The sequence below is a fragment of the Rhipicephalus sanguineus genome, chromosome 10, assembly GCF_013339695.2.
Source record: "Rhipicephalus sanguineus isolate Rsan-2018 chromosome 10, BIME_Rsan_1.4, whole genome shotgun sequence".
In the NCBI taxonomy this organism is placed as follows: domain Eukaryota; kingdom Metazoa; phylum Arthropoda; class Arachnida; order Ixodida; family Ixodidae; genus Rhipicephalus; species Rhipicephalus sanguineus.
This window is the reverse complement of record NC_051185.1, coordinates 54194028-54215996: the sequence shown is the minus strand read 5'-3', so window position 1 is coordinate 54215996 and position 21969 is coordinate 54194028.

Sequence of the window (21969 nt, the reverse complement as noted above, 5' to 3'; positions counted from 1 at the left end):
AATATACTGTGGTCCATGGAATCAAAAGCTTTTTTTTATATCTAGGAAGACACCTATGGCGAACTGGTTGTCGTTTAATGCTCGGTTTACTGTTTCTGCCACAAAGCTTACCGCAGTAGCCGTACTGTGTTCTTTTCTAAAGCCATGTTGATTCGGAGTTAGGATACCGTATTTTGTAATAAAGTCCATCATTCTTTTGGCAACAAGCTTCTCAAAAAGAGTGTTGACGCAGGATAGAATCGTTATGGGGCGGTAATTTGCTATGTCGTCAGGGCATTCGCCTTTGTGGATTGGTGTCACCCTCCCTATCTTAAGCTGCTCGGGGTATACGCCTGTCGTGAAGGACTGGTTGAAAATAACAGCCAGAGGTATGGATAAGGTTTCAATGTTGTCCTTCAATATTTTAACTGGTATTTCATCATGTCCCATGGCTTTGTTTGATGACATCTGACGTACAACTGCAATAATTTCAGCTTCAGTAATTTCTCGGAAAAAGAAAGTATTCTTGTGAACAGTAGGGAATGGTGATTTATATCTTGCGTTTCTACAGGTTGCCGACTGCTTTCCTGTGGTTACGAAGTAATCATTAAATAGTTCTGCTAGTTCCGTTTCATTACAACCTACTATATTTAAGCTTGGTAAAACAGGCTGTTGGGGCTCCGGATTTACAACTGCCTTTATTATACGCCATATTTCCTTTGCGTTACCGTTAGCTTTCGTGATAAGGTTACTGTAATATTCCTTTTTTTCGTTTTCTCATCATCGACAACGACAGATTGCGCGCATTTCTGCATAATTCTTCATAATAAACGTTATCTCTATTTTGCTTCATTTTGGTCAGCGTTTGTGTGGTTTTCCCAGTCCAAAATACTGGCTAGGAAAGCAGAAAATACTAGCGTAGTTCACATAGCTTCCTGTGGGAACCTGTCCAAGATCGTCTAATTTGACTGAATACTTTTACTCTGAGTAACTGCATGCTCATGGACACCGTTACGCCTAATACGATTAAATATGGCAGCTTCACAACGCTGCACCTCTTACGCTGCAACGTACGAAGTCTGAACCAAAATTATGACGAAATGATAGCACTTATTAGTCGACAAAGTGTTAAGTACGATGTTATAGCCCTATCCAAGACATGGTTGAAAGACGGACAATTCATAAACATTACTGGTTATCAATTTGTGTCCCGTCCAAGACAATCACATTCCCGAGGCGGCGGCGTGGCGCTGTACATATCATCACATATAACCTTTAAAAAGCTAGAAAAAAATTCGGAAACAAATTTAGGAGAGCTAGAGATGTTGTTCGTTGAAATGCAGAATAACGTCATTGTGGGGGTCTTGTACAGGCCACCAGATGCGAAGATTCAGCCGTTTCTTGACAAATTAGAACATACTTTACAACAATTTACAAGTGGGAAAAAGCAAGTCGTCCTTTGTGGCGATTTTATTATAGACACAAGCAAACGAACGAGCGTGGAGTATCAGCACTTAGCTTTAAGTTATGGCTTTATAAATCATATTTTAGCCCCAACACGAGTTACACCAACGTCATCCACAACAATTGACCACATTTGGTCAAACATTGATAGTGAAGCTATCACTGCCGGCGTGATATCAGAAAACGTGACAGACCACTTCCCAACTTTTATTTATGTTTCTGGCGCTTATCTACAGGCAGCGAAACGAAGTACCGCACATCCATTTAGAATCGATTACAAACAGAGTACACGGGCAATCCAGGAAACGCAATTTTAGGGGCGAAGCTCCTTAAGGCGGCACCCGTTCGTCCCTCGTAGTCGTCGTAGTAGTCGTAGTGCGTAACCAGTCTTACGGTTTGAACTCCAAGGTGGTGCCGGTGGGAGATTTTTCCTGTGCGTTGTTGAACAATAAAAAATTCGCAGCGTGCGCGTTAAGTAAAAACCGAATTCTTCTGTCTCTCATTCCCCATTAGCAGCCATTGGCATGTTCCAGTAGGAAACGTTAGTAGAAGTAGAAGTGTAAGTGTTAGCTAAAAGCCGACTTCTTCTGTCTCTCATTCCCATTAGCAGCCATTGTTTACCTCCAAGGTAGTGCCTGGTGAGATTTCTCCTGTGCGTGATTAAACAATAAAAATTTTGTTCAAAACGCCGTTGAGTGATGAAATAAGCCAACGAAAGACGCCAGATGCTTTCTAAAAGCAAAACAAAAGAACGCCAGATGTTTCTAAAGCAAAACGAAAAGACGCCAGCTGCTTAACGAAAGACGCCAGATGTTTTCTAAAGCAATGGTTTTCTAAACAATGAAAATTCACAGCGTACATGTAAAATTAAAGTGGTTGATCCCTCTGGTATAGGAATCGGTATAGAACACGAAAGTGAAACAGTTGGCACATAAGCGGAAGTCTTGGAAAGACTCACGACCGGGATACATTGTCCGGAGACACTGCATTGCACGCGCCGGAGCATCGCGCAAATCACACGTGAACGACAGGCGTTCGCAAACCGTGCAGGCGAAACCGAACGGGTTGTCACTGAATCGTTTGGTGAACTCGCGGTCCGCTGCAGCGAAGGGTGCATAATTTGCGGGTCGTGGACCATCCTGTGGGTGTGCTGGGCATGCTGCGTCGTATTGTCGAGCGGCGGAGCTAATTGCGGAGGCCACGCTCCGCTGTTCTGAGGAGGGCGAACGCCACCTAGGTGGCGTTGGTAGTGCTTCTTGATGCCAGCGTCCCTTCGAATCCTGGCATCGAGGCGTCGTATTGCTGAGACCACCGAAGCGTTCACTGTCGGTGCGCGTTAGCGTCATAATGCAGTACTTCTCTTTTCTGCTCGTAGGCGGCGGCACTGCCCCGAGCAAGAGCGCAGGTACAAGGAGGAGTGTTAGATATATAAGGCGCGTCTGTGTAGCTCTCTGCAAATGCGTTTGTGGCGCAGTGGGCTAAACGCTCGGCGATCTATCGTCACGGACCGAGAGGTCGTGGGTTCGAATCCCAAATTTTCCATGTTTGTGGAACTTTTTCTTGTGGTTTTTTTCTTTGTATTATGTTCGTGTACATTTTAAGAACGTCATATCCGTGACGGAAATACGTCAGTGAAGTCTTGGTGGACCCCGGCATAAAACACTTTCGTGTTAAAAAGTGAGCTGCAAGTCGTCATAACTCATCGAACCTTTAGTATAAACGCGCCCGATCTCACGTCGGTGATGATGTACTGGGCAGAATTCACGGAAGATTCACGGTTTACCGATGAACCTCCGCAGCTTGGCCCACTCATCATCATTCACTCCGTGGATATGCTGTGATTTTTATATTCAAGCGATACGGATGTGAACGCAGCCTACGCAAATTTTTCATCACTCTTTCAATCACGATGCATAAAAGTAGAGTGCAAATCTCGCAGATCAGCGTACCTGTCTACACCAGTTTAATCTTGGATGAACGAAGAAATACTCAAAGTTATTAGATTAAGGGAACATTGGCTGACCACGCTTTATTTCTCGTGCGACACGCCCGGAAACCGATACAGTTTCACACGTGAATCGTGTGCCTTGGTGTTGTCTGCACTGTTGTGGCAGGCCACAAAACCGCAATACTTCGGACCTCGCTTGCGCTTCCGCGGGGTCGCTTCTGCCATCGCGGAAATGCGCAGCTTCTCACAGCAAGCCTCTCGGTTCAACGTGCCGAGCTGACGGCCCCCCCGTTACCCGTACCACCAGAACGCGTGCGCACGTGCGCTACCGCTACCGTGAAAGGGGCTGACTCGGCCGCGCATAAGGTTCAGAGCTTTCCGACAGAGCCGCAGCACAGCTGGCGCGGCGCTGCCGTCGCGCCGAAAACTTGAGCTTGGCTTCCCTATCGTTCCAGTGGCCAGCACACCCATCGAGGTTGACACGATGGATGTGCAATGTAGGCCTTTCTTCAACGCGTGTGCCTCCTGAACAAAACAAAAGCGAAACACAGAAAAGATAAACGGAATAGAGTCTACAGACGGAGCGCAGGTGCAAAACAGCTGTGCATAAACCGTCTACAGAGCGAGCATAGCGCGCATATAGTTTAAAAATTGAGCATAAATATCATAATCGTTTAATGTATTACACTGATAATTAATAATCCCATGCATTGTGCTACACCCCATCATCAGCATTCACTTCGTGGAAATGCAGGGATTTTTTCTTACTGTAATATCCATGTTTCATGTCAGTGCAACGTGGCACGTTACAGCGTGGTACGTAACTTCAGTGGTGTTTGTAGATCATGCAGGCAAACATTTCCCGTAATTCCCCTCCATCATAGCGTTACTGTTTAGGGAACCTATGCTATAGTTTACGATGTACAAAAACAGCTGTCTGTTGTTCGTGCTGCCGCTGTTGCCAATTGTGTGTTCTTCTGGCATGTTGTCATCGCCGGAATAACGTGCTGTTGCGCTCGTGGGAAACAGCCTTTTCTCTACCTTTTTTTCTGTTTCTTGGCGCCATCAAAAAAGCTGACTTCCTTGGTTTGGGGATTACTCACAAGAAATAGCGTGGATTTACTTGTGACTCGCAAGCATGGAGGCACTCGCACTAACACGCGCACGCTTACGCACGCCCGTTCACATAGACACACATACGTAGGACCAGCGCCAGAGGGCTCGTTAAATATGGATGGAAAAAAATGAAATCCCCATAATCACCGGCCATGTGTATTTCCATTTTATCGTCTTTCTGATATATTTGAAACCATCTTTCTTTTTTTTCTTTTTACTCCTGCGTCATTATAGATCGTTGCTTGTTTTTCCTTTGCCTCGCACTTTTATGGAGTTATTTAGAGATTGCTTGGGTGTTCTCAGTTTCTGCTTACTCATCACTTGATCCGTGTCGAAATGTTCCGCGCTTAAAGACGGCCAGGAAAGAGGCATAAAAAAATTTGCGGCTCACCGAAAGTGCTGCCCTTTATAGCTGTGGGTATACCATGATTACTTTCCTACGTGCGATTAATCCTTTTAATCCTTGCATCGAGACGCTAAGCTTTTCATGCAGGCCTAACTTCAATCTCATCTCCCAGCAACGTAGGTGGTCAACGCATGAATGGTTAAACAGAGGTTAATCAAGAAATTCGGATGTATAATGCCCGCCTTGTGTGACAGGTGGTTGTTCTGGGTTTACTACCCAATATAATAATAATAATAATATCTGGGGTTTAACGTCCCAAAACCACGCTATGATTATGAGAGACGCCGTAGTGGAGGGCTCCGGAAATTTCGACCACCTGGTGTTCTTTAACGTGCACCTAAATCTAAGTACACGGGCCTCAAACATTTTCGCCTCCATCGAAAATGCAGCCGCCGCGGCCGGGATTCGATCCCGCGACCTTCGGGTCAGCAGCCGAGCGCCATAACCACTAGACCACCGTGGCGGGGCGGGTTTACTACCCAAGGCCTACACATTAAAAGGAAGGTCTATCCTGCCAATTTAGGGATTGCATGGCTCCAAAGAAACAGAATAAAAGCGGCCTAAAGGTGGGGTACAAAGATCCTTACTATGCCCAAGGGAAAATACAAGTGGTTTACATAAAGTGGCGGTTGCAAAAACAGCAGATCAACGACGTTAGCATCACTTCGCCGGCAAAGCAGCCATAAACTGTTTTTTCATAACCCCTTGGTTTGATTGCATGCGTTCAGGTGCTGGCTTGGTAGTTTTGTTTTGGTTTTTTTTTTTTTCATTTTGCCTATTTTACCGTGAGACGAGAAATGTCGCTGGATCCAACGTTCGGACCAGGAAATTTCTTTGATCAAGGACGTCAAGCATCTTTGGCGAAAATTTGGCTTCAGCGACTTCGCTTACAAGACAAAACCAAGATGTTCACAACAGCAGATGTTGGGCACTTGCAAATTAGCTTACATCCCATTTCCCCTTCCCACGTGCAGGGTAGCAAACCGGAGAATTCTTCTGGTTAACCTCCCTGTCTTTCCTTTCTCTCTCTTCCCTCTTTCTCTCTCCTGATTGCCATACTCCAACTGCAACAGTCATGTACGCTGCCACAAAGGCTACGTAAACACGAGACACAACAAACACGCAAGCAAGAGTACCTGCTAATAATAACTATAGGATCAATAATATTAATCTGTTTAGTTGTTATCGGTAAACAGTTGCAGTATTGCAGGTAATTGATAGAGGAACAGAACAATAGCAGGATCTTCATTCGCACGCCCAATATTAATTACCTTAAGCCGAGTTTCGATAACAAAAGTTCTCTTTTTTTAATGTATACATATGCATGAATGGCTTGGGAAATGCAGGGATTGCTGCAAAGCTCTCAATGCGTGCTCCTTCCAGGGCCAAATATCGAGGAAATGTAAAAAGGATTTCTTCTTGAGGCGTCACCCGAAATTACTTAGTTCCTAATTAAGGCCAGAGAGAACTTGAAGTTTTAGGAGCTTACCTGAAAGCTGCAACACGCTAACGAAAAATAAAGGAGCCTTGCCAAATTTTTGTTTCGTCACGTCCGTGCCACAGGAGAAGCAGAACATCATCTCGTATTTGTGTGTGTGCGTTGGTGTGGCAACACATGCTGAGTTTCCTTTGATGTCGCGAAAACGTACCGAAGCTTCTTCCTGTTTCTTGTTTATGTAGACTCTGTGCACTCGGGGAAAACGTCCGCCTTCGATCCGTGTCCCTCATTATGCAGGAAGTGTGGCGTTTTCCCTTCCGGATGTGTTGCTGTTCTTGCGCATCTTCTTAAGGCGAGAGTCTGAAGTGGCTATGTTGGCGCTTCCGTTCGCGAGACTTGAGCGAGTATTCGCGAGAGTGTGAGCGCTCGTAAAGGTCCTGTAAGGTCTCTGCAGGTCTCGTAAGGTCTGGAAAGGCTCCGTCCAAAAACCCCACGTGACGTCATCCGAGGCATGACTCATATTATGACGTCACAGATCGACTGAATTTGTGATGTCATGACATCGTGTTTTATGATGACAACATCAAACGACATCATCGCTTGGCCAATGGATGCTGGACATCCACGCTTGGCTCTCGGAGGCACTGCAAAACGACGTGAGGCGTAGAAAGCTTGCGATGCCTCCAATCCCCGAGGCAGTGCGAAAACCCTGTTAGCTGCAGAAAGCTTTCACGGGGGAGTACCTATATAATGGACTGAGCAGTGAAAGAAGAAAAGGACCACGATGGCTTTCGCCTTCTTAGGAGAAGGCATAAGGCACCGAGTGACTTTTTCTTCTTCTTCCTGCTGCCGTTCTTCTTATCTCATTGTTGTCAGCCTGTTATTCCAACACTAACTGACCCTTGCACACCCATCGCGGCAGCTTAGTGCGTACGGCGTTTCGCCGGTGAGCTCGCGGGTTCGATACACGGCAGCATCTCGATAGAGCCAAGCCAAAGAATCACTCGTCTGCACTGATTTACATGCATGTATAACAATCTGCGGCATGCGTTATAAATGAAATCGGGCTTTTAGCACGTCAACACGATAAAGCTCACTAATGGGGAAAAACGGGTGACGCATTTGCTAGCATAGTTTCAATTACCGTTCCTAATAAATCAGACCACCGCAACATTGTCGAATGTGGTAATAATCTTTGGTATTTTAGTATTTTCTTTGAAAGCGAATATCGATTTCGCATTTCCTTTCTCGGTGACGATGTAAGCATTTGTGTATTCCTCCTGCTTTGCAAAGCTGCGTGTACTGCTGGTATATTATGGTACTAAAATTATTAAAATACAGCGTATGCGTATTAATTGCTGTGTCATTGTCCATAAGCGCGCCGAATTTTCATAAAGGTCACAGCTTTACGGTAGCCATGCACTGGCATGTTTGACAAAAGTTTGCACTAATAAAATAGAAAGAAACGTAAAATCCGTGGAGCCGCACTACGAAAACCATAACCTGATTGCGATTCAAACCACATTGTGTGATAACTGTCATTTTCTCGAAATTATTTCAGTGTTTAGGCTGTCTGTTTGCGTATTTGACATCTTTTTATGCATTTATTTAGTAAAAAACCTGGACATGACTCACGACGTTCAAAGCTAGTGCTTTAATGAAAACTAGTGCTAGTTATTCGAAGTTACGAAAACACGCTTAGAACGTGCGTCTGATCCTATCACGTAGACGTGATTTCATTGCAGTCACGACGCGCTGAAATGGCATCATGTAACAGTGGTCCGTGTTCTCAAAGCTCACGAGAACCGGTGACGGAAGAGATGACTCATGGAGCTTATAAAATCAATGTATTGCTTTGATTAACTTATTGAGAAAAAAAATCGCACCGGCTTCGTACAGATCTGGTCAAATGGCATCCGAAGTGCATTCGTTCGAGGCCGCATCTCATTACCGCGGAACACTACTATCGCCAAATCCATGCTTAACCTATCCGTTCGTAATGCGGCGCACGCGCAATTGTTCCTCATCACGGATTAGGCACCAGCATGCGGCGAGTTGCGTGAAACGGACGAGGCAGTGCTCTGGTCTCTCTCTTCACCCATGCCATCATTGGAACTGTTTCGCCTCCTTTCCTGCACTGTTTCTCAGTAATGAACGTAAACCACCCCGAAACACGTGCACCATTGCTTTGGCTGTCGTTGTATTCTATCTGTTAGTCCAGCGGTGTGTCGTCTTTCTATCGGTGTCCTCGTCAGTGCGTTTGGCCGTAAACCCTCCCCCCTCCTGGCTCTTTGTTCCTTTGGCTATACGGGCATGCGTGGCGGCTTAAGAGTGCCTATAGGGTCCTCACGCACGCAAACAACACCTCACCTTCCAGTCCCTCAGCGTTGTCGACGGTAACAATCACAGGTGCCTTGCCAACAAACAAAATGCACACAGCCGCGCTATGGGCGTGTTCGTAGAGTACCGAGAGCTGCTGTTGCTGCGTTAGAATGAATCAGTGCGGTCGCAGGGCTTACGCTTCCGCGTCGCCAAATTCATCGCGTTTGTTTGCTCTGCACGTTTTAGGGAACAACGTACGTGACGCCACGCTTCGTAATTACGTCGCTGCGTGAGCGCGTCGCATCAACGTTCGCGGTCTTGCTTTTCGGTTTGCTGTCGGGCTAAAGCAACGCTAATGGCAGAGTACGTGTTGAAGACGAAAGGACTGTTCGCTCGCACGGTTGTTGCGGTCTCTTTGCTTAAAATGGATTTAAAAAAAAACCAGCGGGAAACACAGGACACAGTCAGAAGAAAACGACGCGACAGGCTGGCCCGTCGTTTTCTTTTGACTGTGTCCTGTGTTTTAAGCTGTTTTTTTTACCTATTTTGCCAATGTATCAGCTAGCGCAGTCCAACTCCTTGGTCTCTTCGTTCCTCCTTCGAGTCGGTCATCCTACTGCACTGTCATTAATCTCACCTGGCAACCTGAATGCATCCCCGCTACTGCTTTACCGAAAATCTTGGTGCTTTTTTTCGACACTTCCTTTCTTCTCTCGCAAGCACCACTTCGAGGGTCGCCAGATTGTGTTCAACATTGTGTTCATCTCAGTGCAATTATCAAGTTGTCGAGCAGATTTTTTTTTCTTGTCACATTCTTGATAATAGCGCTTGTTCTCACATGAACATTTGCCTCCGAATTGCGTTCACTAATTCCTCAAATTTGTAAACTTTTTGTTGAAAGGTATGTATTATGGCGGGATGGGCGAATCATTAAAATAAAACACTGTGAACGGCAGAATAAAGAAAAAAGTGTATTTTACTTTAGCCATACTGCACCTATAATGACGAAGTACAAATTTAGCTCGGAGTTACGCGTCACGTAAAAGCCACCGTGCTCAAGTTTGGCTATCTCTTTTTTTACTTCTCAGTTCATTGTACAGATGTTTTTCCCGCTCCGTTGGAGGTGCGCCAGGCACACCTCTAACGCTTTATTGAAATCGCGTCTGAAACCAGAACATACAACATTCAGAGCTCATCTCTGCGGTACTTAGATTTTTTTCTTACGCCTGAAAGTTTTATCAGGTATTACCGCACATCCGCGCTAATCATGAGGTAACGGCAAGCCAGCTTACAAGACTTGGGTGAAGTTAATTCTGATCCTTTTTTTAATTTGATATGATGTAAAAGGAGACGTTGGCGCATAAATAAGGCGCCGGCTACTCCTTAGCTCTTCAGTGGATCGAGCATACAACACAAGAAATAAACATAAAAACAGTATTATATTGAAGATAAACACAAGAACACATATCTTCAAACACACACACACATGTATATATCAAGCAACATCACCGTAACGTAAAAGAAGTCCGGAAGGCAAAAGAAGTCCGGAAGGCAATTGATAATATCTCTTATATTGTCTCTGGTAATCATTAAATGGAATCCACGCATATGGGCCAAATAACAGTCAGCACGTGTGGTCATTATGGGGATGAATCCGCACATGTGGGCAGTATAACTGTAAACAAATCACAGACTTCAGCACGTGCATATATTACGTACCATATAATAATACATAAAACAATCTACGTCTACTGCTGAAACCGTCGCACGAACTTCCGCAGGAAAAAAAAGAAAGCCAATGCATGCACCAAGGCCGGTGTTCTTTGGAATCGTCTGAAAAGCCCCTTACCTTTTCCACAAGGTGCGGAAGAGGCGAGTGTCACAACGTAAGGACGGTTTTTATTAGATGAACCCGCGTTTTTCGCATCTAAAAACTCTTTTCGTGAACTACGCTGCAGCAAACCACCATGCGGAGCCACTTCTCTCCTGCTCGTCTAACAATTAGTGGTAGAAGTAAATAAACCTCTCCAACCGCAACGAAGCATAAGCTCATTGCCGAGATAAGAAATTTTAAATCCGTTACCCCGAGCGATGCATGTTTTTAGGCGCCCACCGCGAATCGTTACGATTCGCACCACCAATCTTTCACGTCTCTCAACCCGCTCTCAATCTCCCACGCCGAAATAAGAAATAATGGTAAGGCACAGAAAAAAACGTGTTACCTCCTGGGTACATCCATTCTTTTTTTTTCTCCTTGCTTATCTCGTTTACATCTCATTTTTGGCCTGGCAAGTCGCCTTTACCGCTTTATCATGCGAGACGTGCCCGACTAGGAGAGTTCGTGCCTTGGAGGCTCTTGTTTTGTTCTGGGCTCAACTGCGTCTGCGTCCCGCTACGAAAGAGCGCAAGAGGAATACCACGTAGGCTTCGAGCAAAGTGCGAAAACGTGGATGAAAACAAACGACTTATATCCACCAAGCCTCGCAGTTCGCTTGCGCTCCCCCCCCCCCCTCCCCGCCCGCCCTCCCGCCCTTCTGTTCTAAGCGGTTATGTTTCTTCTTTTGGTGGCTGCTTATCGGGCGAGGGCAGCCACGCAGAGAAGCGCGGCCTGTTGCTCCAGGGCGCGACAGGTTTCGGGCGCGCTGGCGCAGGAACAGCAAAGCTCTTTGAAAACATGAGACATAGTGAGTACGCGTACACCCCGAAGAGAACCTAGATAGAAGCATGCGACGAAGGCAGTGCTATCGCTTCTCATTCGTCTATTTTTTGTGGTTGTTGTTATGTCGGTCTTCGTACTGCTCGCGCACTAAATGGCTATAGTGCCTCTGGCCGACTGCTTCTTAAAGATCGACAATTTTCCATGTTGCAGCAGTTTTGATCCGGGGTGCAGCTGTATATGGTAATACAGAGTGTTATTGCGGGCTTGTTGGTACATACTGAACTACGCGTAAACAGCGCTACAACGGGACGACAAATGAAGAAGGGACAGTACCAAGCGCTGACTGACAACAGCGAGCTTTTATTTCGCCGCAGTGGAATATATGCTCTAGAAAAAAGGAATAAAAATGCACAAAAAGATATTCTGACAGCCTTCTTACTAGTACATGCGCGAAGATTACATTCAATGGTCTAGATAATCATGCTCAGGTTTATGGAAGCCCTGCTAACAGACGATTCATCGTGCGTGTTCATCACGTGGGCATCATAGATTTCCCAGGTGCACTGGTTCTTGTGTCTTTTTAGTATTTTTGTTTGGTCGAAGCGTGGCGTGCACCCGCATTTCACGCAGTGTAGGGCAAGGTTGCTGCCTGTCCCGGTCTTCATTGTGCATGCATGCTTTCGCAACCGATCGTTTAGGCAACGGCCCGTTTGACCAGTGTACCAGTTTTCCACAAGATAGTGGTATATATACACCACTGGCTATGACCAGTTTGTATGACCAGTATGTATGACCAGTTTCCCACAAGATAGTGGTATGTCATATACTACTCCCGATCGGCATTCGACAAACTGTTGCGCATGCTTTTTGGAACGAGCCAGAAGCTGCTATAAACTCTTGTTCCAAAAAAACATGCGCGACGGCGTTGTTGAACGTGCATTCTGTAGAATAGAAATAGCGTTCAAGATATCTTCTTTGTTTTTGCGCTTGTCATGCGCTAGACCAATAATACCTGACTTAAAATTGTAATGCTTAAAAACCAATAATAAGAGCAACATTATTTGGATTATTCTTCAGGTATGGGTAATTCATGGTAGATGCACAAATGCGGCGGCTTTGCGTTACTACGGCTGGATCCGATCGACGTGGCCTCAAACGGCGTGTACGGCTAGCGAGTGCATAAATGCATTCAGTCCACAATGCAACATAGTTGCTAACGGCTGAATTTCCTTTAGTCGACTATTTATTCCCGACATCTTTTGCACGCGCATGCGTGTTCATCAAGGGGGTTGTCTTAGGTGATCCATAAAATTGATCAATTAATCGCTAATACTTCTGTCACTGCTACAGCAACAAGAACGACTACTACTTTTGCTGCTAGTTCAGCTTCCACTAATGGAACTGGCAATAATAAAAGCGAAAATGCAAGCTGCCATTTGACTCCCAGAGCCGATTTCAGCCTGTGTCGACGCCCCTGTGCTAGCAACAACCGCAACGCGTTCATTTGTATAACTCGAGCTCTAAGTTCATCTACGTGCGCTGCCGCAGTTGTCTAGCGGTTATGGTGTTCGACATCTGGCGCGAAGGCTTCGGGATCGAATGCCGTCCATGGCGGCCCAATTAGATGGATCTAAAGTGCCAGAGGCCCGGGTGCTTAGACCTAACCGCGCGGTAAAATACCCCAGGTGGTCAAATTTTCAGGAACCTTCCACTACGGTGTGTCGCATTATCACATCGCGGTTTGGGGAAGTAAAACCCGAACGGTTACTAATTTCATCTCTGTGAAAACTGTGGGAATTCAGTACGCGGATGTGAGTTTATTCGGCTTCTGCAGCGCACGCGCGCGAACCTGAACGATTGTGTATACCGCAAGCGAATCTGAGTTTAACCGAGACGCCTCTACACGAGATGTTACTGCCTTCATTACAGCGTCAAATTGTCAAATAAACGAAGACTGGTGATTGGTGAAGCGAAATATTGCAGTTATCTAGAGAGCGACGACAGCGATCGTCGCCAGCTTTCGTCTGTCGATTCTTTGCCGCAAGTAGCATCGCATAGAGGCAGAGTACGCTTTACAGGGCGCTGTTAATTTTCTGGAACAACTTTTTTTTCTTAGCTTTCTGCTACAGGATATGAAGGCGGAAATGGGGATTTCTAACTTAAGTGAAATTCCGTATTTACTCTTTTAGCACCCACACTTGTTAGCACTGGCTAACGTTTGCTAGTGTCGGTCAAGGCTGGCTAGTAACGGCTGAATGTTGACCAGTTTGAATATTGTTACGCAATGTTTGCTAGCCCGTACTCAGAGCTTGCTAGATGATGCTCAGTCCCGGCTAATTTTAAATGAATCGCTGCATATGCTGGTTTTGTACTAGTGTAAATGCAACAGTGTCTTCATTGAACGACAGTAATGCGATTTAGTTTTCCACCGTGTCTTTAAATGATATAGGAGGAACTATTTTGTGCATAGGCAAGGTAACAAACAATGTATCCTTCACACTAAATTGTAAGGCCACGTGAACTCTATCGTTTGCAGCGATATTAATCATTATAAAAAAAGAAAAGCTCTGCATGTTAAGCATGTTTTGTCGGTCCTGTTAAGTTCGTGGTGACTTTGAATATCGCTATGTTGACGCTTCTTCTGCTCGGGACAGGTGCTACGCGATACTGTTTTACAGCGAAAGCTGTTATGAGATCATTTCACCGGCCGTTTTTGGCGCCGTAGTTGTCCGCCGCCGCCGCCGCCGCCGCCGCCGGTGTCCGTAACCAGTATCACTCGAAATAAGAAAAAAGAGGAAATAAGAAAAAAATTCCAGGATGGAACGAGGTTCGAACCTGGGCCCTCTGCGTGGGAGCCCAGTATTCAACCTCTGAGCCATTCCGGTGCTTGAAACTGCTTTGCAAAAAGGTCCTATACAGGCTTCATGTGGGGAAGGAACCACATTAGCATATGGAATATAGCGTGGTAGAAGAGTAAAATAAGCACCAAGCGTCGCACAACGCGAATTCTGTAACGAGGCGTCACACAATGCGAATTGCGCAACGAGTAGGTTGTTGAATGCTTCCAACCCATTACAAAGGGCTCTGCCCTAATTCTTCGTCGTCATCAGGCACAGCATCAACAAAGTGCGCATAATGCCTTACATGCGTTTAGCAGGTACCACGGCTCTCCGTAGATTGACGAAAAATGGCACAGTGCCTGCTGCCCTTTTCCTCAGAAATTACAATGATTTATAGCGTAGTGGGTTCCTCGCAAGTGCACTTGTATTGGTTGCCAAGGAAGCCCATAAGCGCATGATCCATTTCCTCGGGGTCTCAGTAAAATTACAATGATTTATAGCGTAGTGGGTTCCTCGCAAGTGCACTTGTATAGGTTGCCAAGGAAGCCCATAAGCGCATGATCCATTTCCTCGGGGTCTCACTAAAAAACAATGATTTATAGCGTTGTGGGTTCCTCGCAAGTGCACTTGTATAGATTGACAAGGAAGCTCATAAGCGCATCATCGATTTCCTCGGGGTCTCAGTAAAGTTCTTCGCCCCCCCCCCCCCGTCTCTCTCCCACGTCAACGTATGTTATACAGCATGACGGGAGAGGGAAATAGCGACCGGGCGTCACCCAATGCAAATTACATAACTGGTGGGCCGTTTAAAGCTTCCAACCCATTACAAAGGGCTGAGCCATAATTCTTCATCGTCATCAGTCGTCGCGTCAACAACGTGCACATAATGCCTTACAGACGTGTAGCTGGTGCCTCGCTTCACCGCAGAATGACGAATAATGGCTTAGTAGGTGCTTCGCAACTTCACAAAAATTGTGATTTATGGCGTAGTGTACCTTTCTAGTGTACTTGTATTGTAGCCCCAAGAGAGCTTCCAACGGGCTCTACAAACGCGGCTCTTCCAGCTTTCGCTGTGACTGTGCTGCGGTTTCCGCGCAGGCCTGGCATTTTTTTTTTACTGAGCTTTGCAGTAACAATTTAATATGTACCGAGACGTTGCTATCACCCTAGCGGCAATACAGATGTCATAGTGTTATAACATCTGCAGCATTCGAAACCATGACGTGTTAAGCGGAGTGAACTGCCATAATATCAAAAATTGGCCGCGTATCTGCGTGCTTCGCTGCAAATGTCGTCTAAAGACGATAGAAGACGCGCTGCGTGAGTTATGGACGCCATCTGGCGATACGTCGGGAAACATGAGTGCTGTGTTGCGGGCTGGTAGTCCCGGCGCAGCAGCGGGCGAAGACCGACGGTGACCAACGCGACCGGCGGGGACGCCAGCCAGCCCGAACACGCGGTTTGGCGCGATGCGCTGAAGCAGAAGAAACGTCCGCACTCAACGAGTACTCTCCACACACTCTTTTATTTACACGTCGCCTGCGTAAAACAGGAATGCCAGAGCGGCGACCCATGGCATTCGCACAGTGCAATACAGAACCGAAACCGAAACACAACAATGAGCTCGTGCAGAGGGCACGGAGGAAGGCAAGTTTCAGCGCAGTCGCATTTTCAGCGCAGCTTAAGAAAATAGGGTCTTTAGAATTACGTATGTATGTATTTTCTATTAAAGGAACACACCACCTAATACTTACCTAGTGATGTTGCGCCTCAGGTATGCGTGATATTTACTTTTTGATCGACAACGTTCACAAGTATGAACAGCCGTACCAGTTCAAGATGCGTGGCCCTTGGGCAAGTGGTTCAACTTTGGCCGAGTGGCTGAATCGAGGGACGTGCCGACAAACAGAAAGACAGACAGACAGAAAGACAGACCAAAATTTCTCCGTTTAAGTATCCCAAGAAAGACTATCGTCTTTAATAGCGAGTAGCAACGGGGCGCGCCTTATACCGGTGTCACACGGGCACTCCTGATCGCGATCAGGGTAGATCCGGATCGGATTTCGTGATCGCCATCAACTATCATCGCTGCTACACGGTCCAAACTATTCCGGATCATGTTTGGCGCAGACGTCAGTCAACTTCGATCTGGGAACCAGATCGCGACGCGCATCGCGATCGTCTTTGTCCTGATCGGGCCTGATCGCGAATAAAAGTGACTGTGTAGTATCACCTGATCCGGATCGAGCCTAATCCGGACCGGTTCCGATTGCGGTCAAAATTGCCCGTGTGAGACCGTTATTATTGTAGACAAACAAAATAACCCAAAATAAATGAATAAACGTGACCCCTACGTAGGACCAATCTTTCACCTCTCATTGTCGGTTAGCCCGTAGCCGTGAAATATTAATTTATCAGATCATCATGAGACCACTCTTAATAATATCTGATATCGGTAATCTCTTCATGTCTACGATGATATCCTAAGGGCCTGATTCTTACTGTTGTAATGTAAAGCAGGCGGTGTGTTTTGGCGCGGTTACGGGGTTTCGCAAGTACACGCCGTAGATAAGCGAAACTGTGTTACAGATATGTGTGGTATTAGTAGTGGTTGGTGCCTTGCGCTGTGATTACCTAATGAACTATCGTCTGCAGCATCTCAAGCTCGAGCGAAGTGCCAGCATGAGCCCTCTGTTCCTATCTTTTATAACTCACTTCCTGTGGATAGGCTGATGTACATAGCACCTGGGCTACTCCATTTAGCACGGAACCTCCATTGTACGTGAGAACGAAGCTCTTGGGAATAATTTTTGCCAACTTTCTTTCGTCGTCCCCATTACGACATGTAGTGCATATTGTTTTTTTTTGGTCCCGGTAGCATTTAAGTTAGTATGATTTAGCGACAAAAGCGCTGGGAGGCTTGAGCCGTAATACTATTTCCCAACTGCCCTAGTCCAATCGGTGCTTGAATGATAATGACAGCGCTCCCGAACTGACGTCACTTGAGAGACACCCGCCCCAAGTGAGGGCATGTAAAGGTGGCGAGTTTACATCGAAATACCACACAGTATTGCTTAGCCAACCGGATTTTAGCTTATGGTCTAATAATCCGTCCGTGAACTGGGCTCAAGGTAATGGAAGTAAGAGGTCCTACTGCTCTCCACAACCTGGTATTTCGTAGTTATGATGAAGCATACGTTAAAGCTTGCCTGTGCATATACTTTTGCCCCTCCCCCCTGTAATGTACAAATGGGCATACATTCAGGTTAAAATAAATAAATAAATAAATAAATAAATAAATAAATAAATAAATAAATAAATAAATAAATTCAGTAAATCATTACGTCAGAGAATTCCATCTTTCTCCAGTTGAAGGGTACAAGAATGAAGTGGAACCCACCACGGTAGTCTAGTGGTTATGGGGCTCATCTGCTGACCCGAAGGTCGTGGGATCGAATCCCTGCCGTGGCGGCCGCATTTACGATGGAAGCGAAAATACTTGAGGCCCATGTACTTAGATTTAGGTGTACGTAAAGAAGCCCAGGCGGTCGAAATTTCCAGACACATCCACTACGGCGTTCCTCCTAATCATATCGTGGTTTTGGGACGTGAAACCTCTACAAATATGAAGAATGAAATGTAAGCGTTAGAATTGCAGAAGTCGATATTAAGCTTCTTAATGACAAAGACGTTGGAAACCTTCGTTATGAGTAACTGGCTGTACAAGCATGACGCTACTTTTTGATGCATAACACACGAATATGAAGAACAAATAAACCACAAAATATATGCAGAATTGGTCTTTACGTGCTGTGCAACACCTCCCTCTAAAAAAAAGATGGTTTGTATTCTTGGGAAACGAAATTCTCCATAATTTACGAGAGCTTTAGGACCCTCCGATGCTAAAAAGTAATTAATCACTCGCTTCCTTGTGTGCCTGTTTCATATTTGGACGCAAGGAGTGTCTCCACCTGAGTAGGTATGCTTTGCTTTGCTTCAAGAGCTCGCAAGTGTAACTAACGTTCTATCCACAATTAAGCAAACGTTGATTCTAATTCTTGTGTAAAATGCCTCGTTAGCAAATGTTTTTTGCAATATGAGGTTGGAGGAGAACGCTGAAAGATTGCGTTTGTCCAATGTGTAAATGCAAAATTGGGGCAAAAGTTCAGGATGGAAAAAAGTACGATTAAGAATGGCACTATCGTTGGAATCATGATACTGAAAGATGGGAGGTTAACCAGTCAATAAACGGAAGGAAGAAGCTATCGGTCAGATTAAAAAAACATGGCTGATCCCTCCGTCATAGGAATCGGTATAACACGAAAGTGAAACGTGTCTTCACAGAAGTAGTGCTTATGATAAATGAGAGCTTGTATAATGTCTATTCGTGTTTGGCAGCTATAGCATCGTTTGACGTGGATGCACCCATGTTGACAGCATGTCTCTATCGCGACGACTAACGCCCATGATCATGATAAAACCGTTGAGGTAGCTGACGGTGTGAACATTTATTTGGACACAGCGAATCGTGAATCGCGCGTAAGGATGATATCAACGAGCTCATAATCAACACTGGTACCCGGTATGCACTTCTTCAAAGCGTCGTCAATTAAGGAGAGAAACGGCACGGTGTGCGCTTTCTAGTAATGGGTAGCCGACGCCTGTGCTCATGCATACATAACACACGCTGCACTTCAGCAACGCGGGAGGTAGAGGTTCGTAGCCTGAGCCGCAAACGCGTGCGTCCCGCTGGCCTCTGTCTCGCAGGCGCTGCTCTCGCTCCACCAAGGCACGACATTCGCCCGTCGAAATCGCGTCCTTTCTGCAACGCATATTGCAGCAGTTTTGTTAGTCGGTGCTCTCGCATTTGAAGCAGTCGGCGGCAGAGAAATCCCGTTCGTGCACGTGGAAGCTGCACTACTCCGATGAGCCGACGCACGCTAACACGAATCCAAAGGCAAAGAACGTAACTGCGTCAAGGGTGCCTCGGCGACGCCAGCGCGGCCGGTCTACCTCTCTGGTATCGAGACGCTTTAACCATGACCTCCGATATCACGTGCAATCTCGGAGTAAACGCTAGTCAGTGTCGATCGTGAAGCATTACTTCTTTCCACCTCTCACAGACGGCGGCACCGCCCCGCTCCGCCCGCCGCGAAAGAGAATGTGTGAAAGATATAAGGCGCGTTCGCGCCGTGCCTAGCATCTCCCGAGTTGGCTTAGTCGGTAGAGCGTCGGGCGCTTGCCGTCGCGGCCGCGACGTCGTGGGTTCGATTCCCAGCGGGGTATCTTTTTCTTGGTTTTTTTCTTTCTCACCCGTTGGCGTCAATTTTATCAACGTCATATCCGTGACGGATGTACTTGGTGGACCCCGGCATAAAACACTTTCGTGTTAAAAAAAAGAAACGTGGCCTAGTTTTCTTCTGCAAACTTTATTTCTTAGCTAACTACAACTCTGTTTAATCAGCGGCTCAGTCGATGACGTGACAGCGGCCCTTTCATGGGCTCCTGCAAAAAAGAAAGCCGCTATGAATGTTCGCTATTCATAGTAAGAATAATTAAACTACGGGTGTTAATAGATCATCTAATAAATTTAGAGCTGTTATTGATAAAGAAGCTATAAAGTTCTGTGTGCCAAAACCACGATAGAATTATATGCAACACAATGTAGTGGGTGACTGGTGACCAATTCCGACATGCACTTGAATCTAAGTTGGATCTAAGTGCATGAGTTTTCTTGCATTTTGACGCCGCCTAAATGCCATGATTGGAATCGAACCCACATCCTTGGATCAGTAGTATAAGTGATGAATATTGTCTGTTGAGTAGTCGTCCTATGTGAAATTTTGTACACCCCGCTTCAACTGTTGTACAAGGAAGTCCAAGGCAGAAGACGTCAGTTATGTGCAATCTTGAAAAGGTATATCAAATAAAAACAACCAACTAGTGAAAAAAAAGCGTACGCGTGGGACTGATTTCTTCTGGCGGTGCGAACGACGAGGTTTGAGCTGGACATTTATTTTCTATGTTTTCTGCATTCTTTTGAAAGGATAAAACACGTTTGCAAACGCGTTCGCCCAGACTCCAATGCTTGCTTCTTCCTTTTTCATCTCTCTGTCTCTGTATGCGGGTGGCATGCTCTCCGAGAAATTGCATTTGGCATAAAGAAGCGCGAACATCTGGTACGCTGCGCACGTTAGCGTATTTTGGAGTTGCATTGTATTATTTGACCTTGGGTGCGTGGTTATACTGTTTCTGTGATATCGGCCTAAATACTGTTTTTTGTCTTCTTTTGTTGAGACAGTAACCGAAGGGCGCTTTTGGGCATGGTATTACACACTGAGGGAATTGTCGACAAAAACGACAAATATAAATAGAAACACACAAAAGAAAACAGAATGACTATAGTTACGTTGACACAGCCAAACCAAACTCACATGAAACATGTTCTGGAAAGTCTGGTGATATAGCACTAATAAAACTGGGGGTAGATACCTTCGCACATAGATCATCGCTCTGCTCAGCCCTGCATATCTAGGGTATGTATATTCATGGGATTGTTTTATCGTTATTGACAGCCTAATGATGTAAATTATTATGTAAAAAGAGTAGGCGGAGCTTTACTTAGGCACCAACTCCTTCTTAATCACGTTTAATAAAAAAAAGAATGGCACCTCTGAAGTCTCACGACCGAATATTTCATTTATTCTAACTCCGAGGTTTAACGTATCATGACGAAGATGACGTTAGGCGTTTCACTTGGTTGAGATTTTCAAGAATTTCTCTGTTCATTTTTTTACCATATCTATTAGAAAGAAAAACATTTGTTTGGTGAATTGTATTTTTGCGGTATTTTATTACCAATATTCTAAAGTCCATCTTCATTTTTTTACTTTTGTTTCGCCTCATCGAAATGTCCTGTATTGAACACGTGAACTTAGGGCTTGCGGCTCAACGCCGTTGCCAGTTAGCTGCAACGACAGAGCGTATGGCGATCGGACACGCAGCTCTCCTTGTACGACACAATGTAAGCATGTATGTGGCATGCATACTGGCGAATAAACAGCACACAGTAAAGACGTGGACAACAACAGGAACAACGTCAATAGGCGTCCATCCGTCACTGTGCAATTTTAACAACCCGCTCGGCTGCAGTAAACTCGCAGTAGAGTTCGAAATGTTGTCATGAAAAACATGCCTGAACTTTGAGGAATGCGATTAACTTCACATCATGAAAACTTTCAAGCGTAATGACGTACTCTAGGGTCGGTTATCTCCGAACAGATTTTGTTTGTGCGGAGCTAGCTTCCTCAGATTTCGCTATGCGCGTATTGTCACCGCGTCGATGCAGTCGCGAACAAATAGAGGCTTCCGATAAGAAGGTCCCTATGTTACGACGTTCCGTTTCATTTCTCACTGTGCTCGCATATAACTCGGTGTACCGAGTGACTTATCGCCATAGCTACGGCGTCGCGGCTGCGGTGCGGGAGTCCTTCCCGTGTAATCACATAGGGGGAACACCGAGAATGACAACTTAAATAAAGCGGAAGGACTTGCAGTCACAGATGGGACGCGATATTCGAACGTATATTGTTCTCCATTACAGGAACGCTGGTCTGTTCGGTGTTCATAGGCCTGCCGACTGTGGCATCCGCGTCTGTAGAATTCGCATTGTCGTACTACAAAGACGTCTGAAGATACGACGATGCGCGCATACAGGTGGCCAGACTACATCGTCGACGGATAGGCGACTGTCATTCCGATTCGAAAATTGTCTGTCGAATGGACATGTTCCCATCG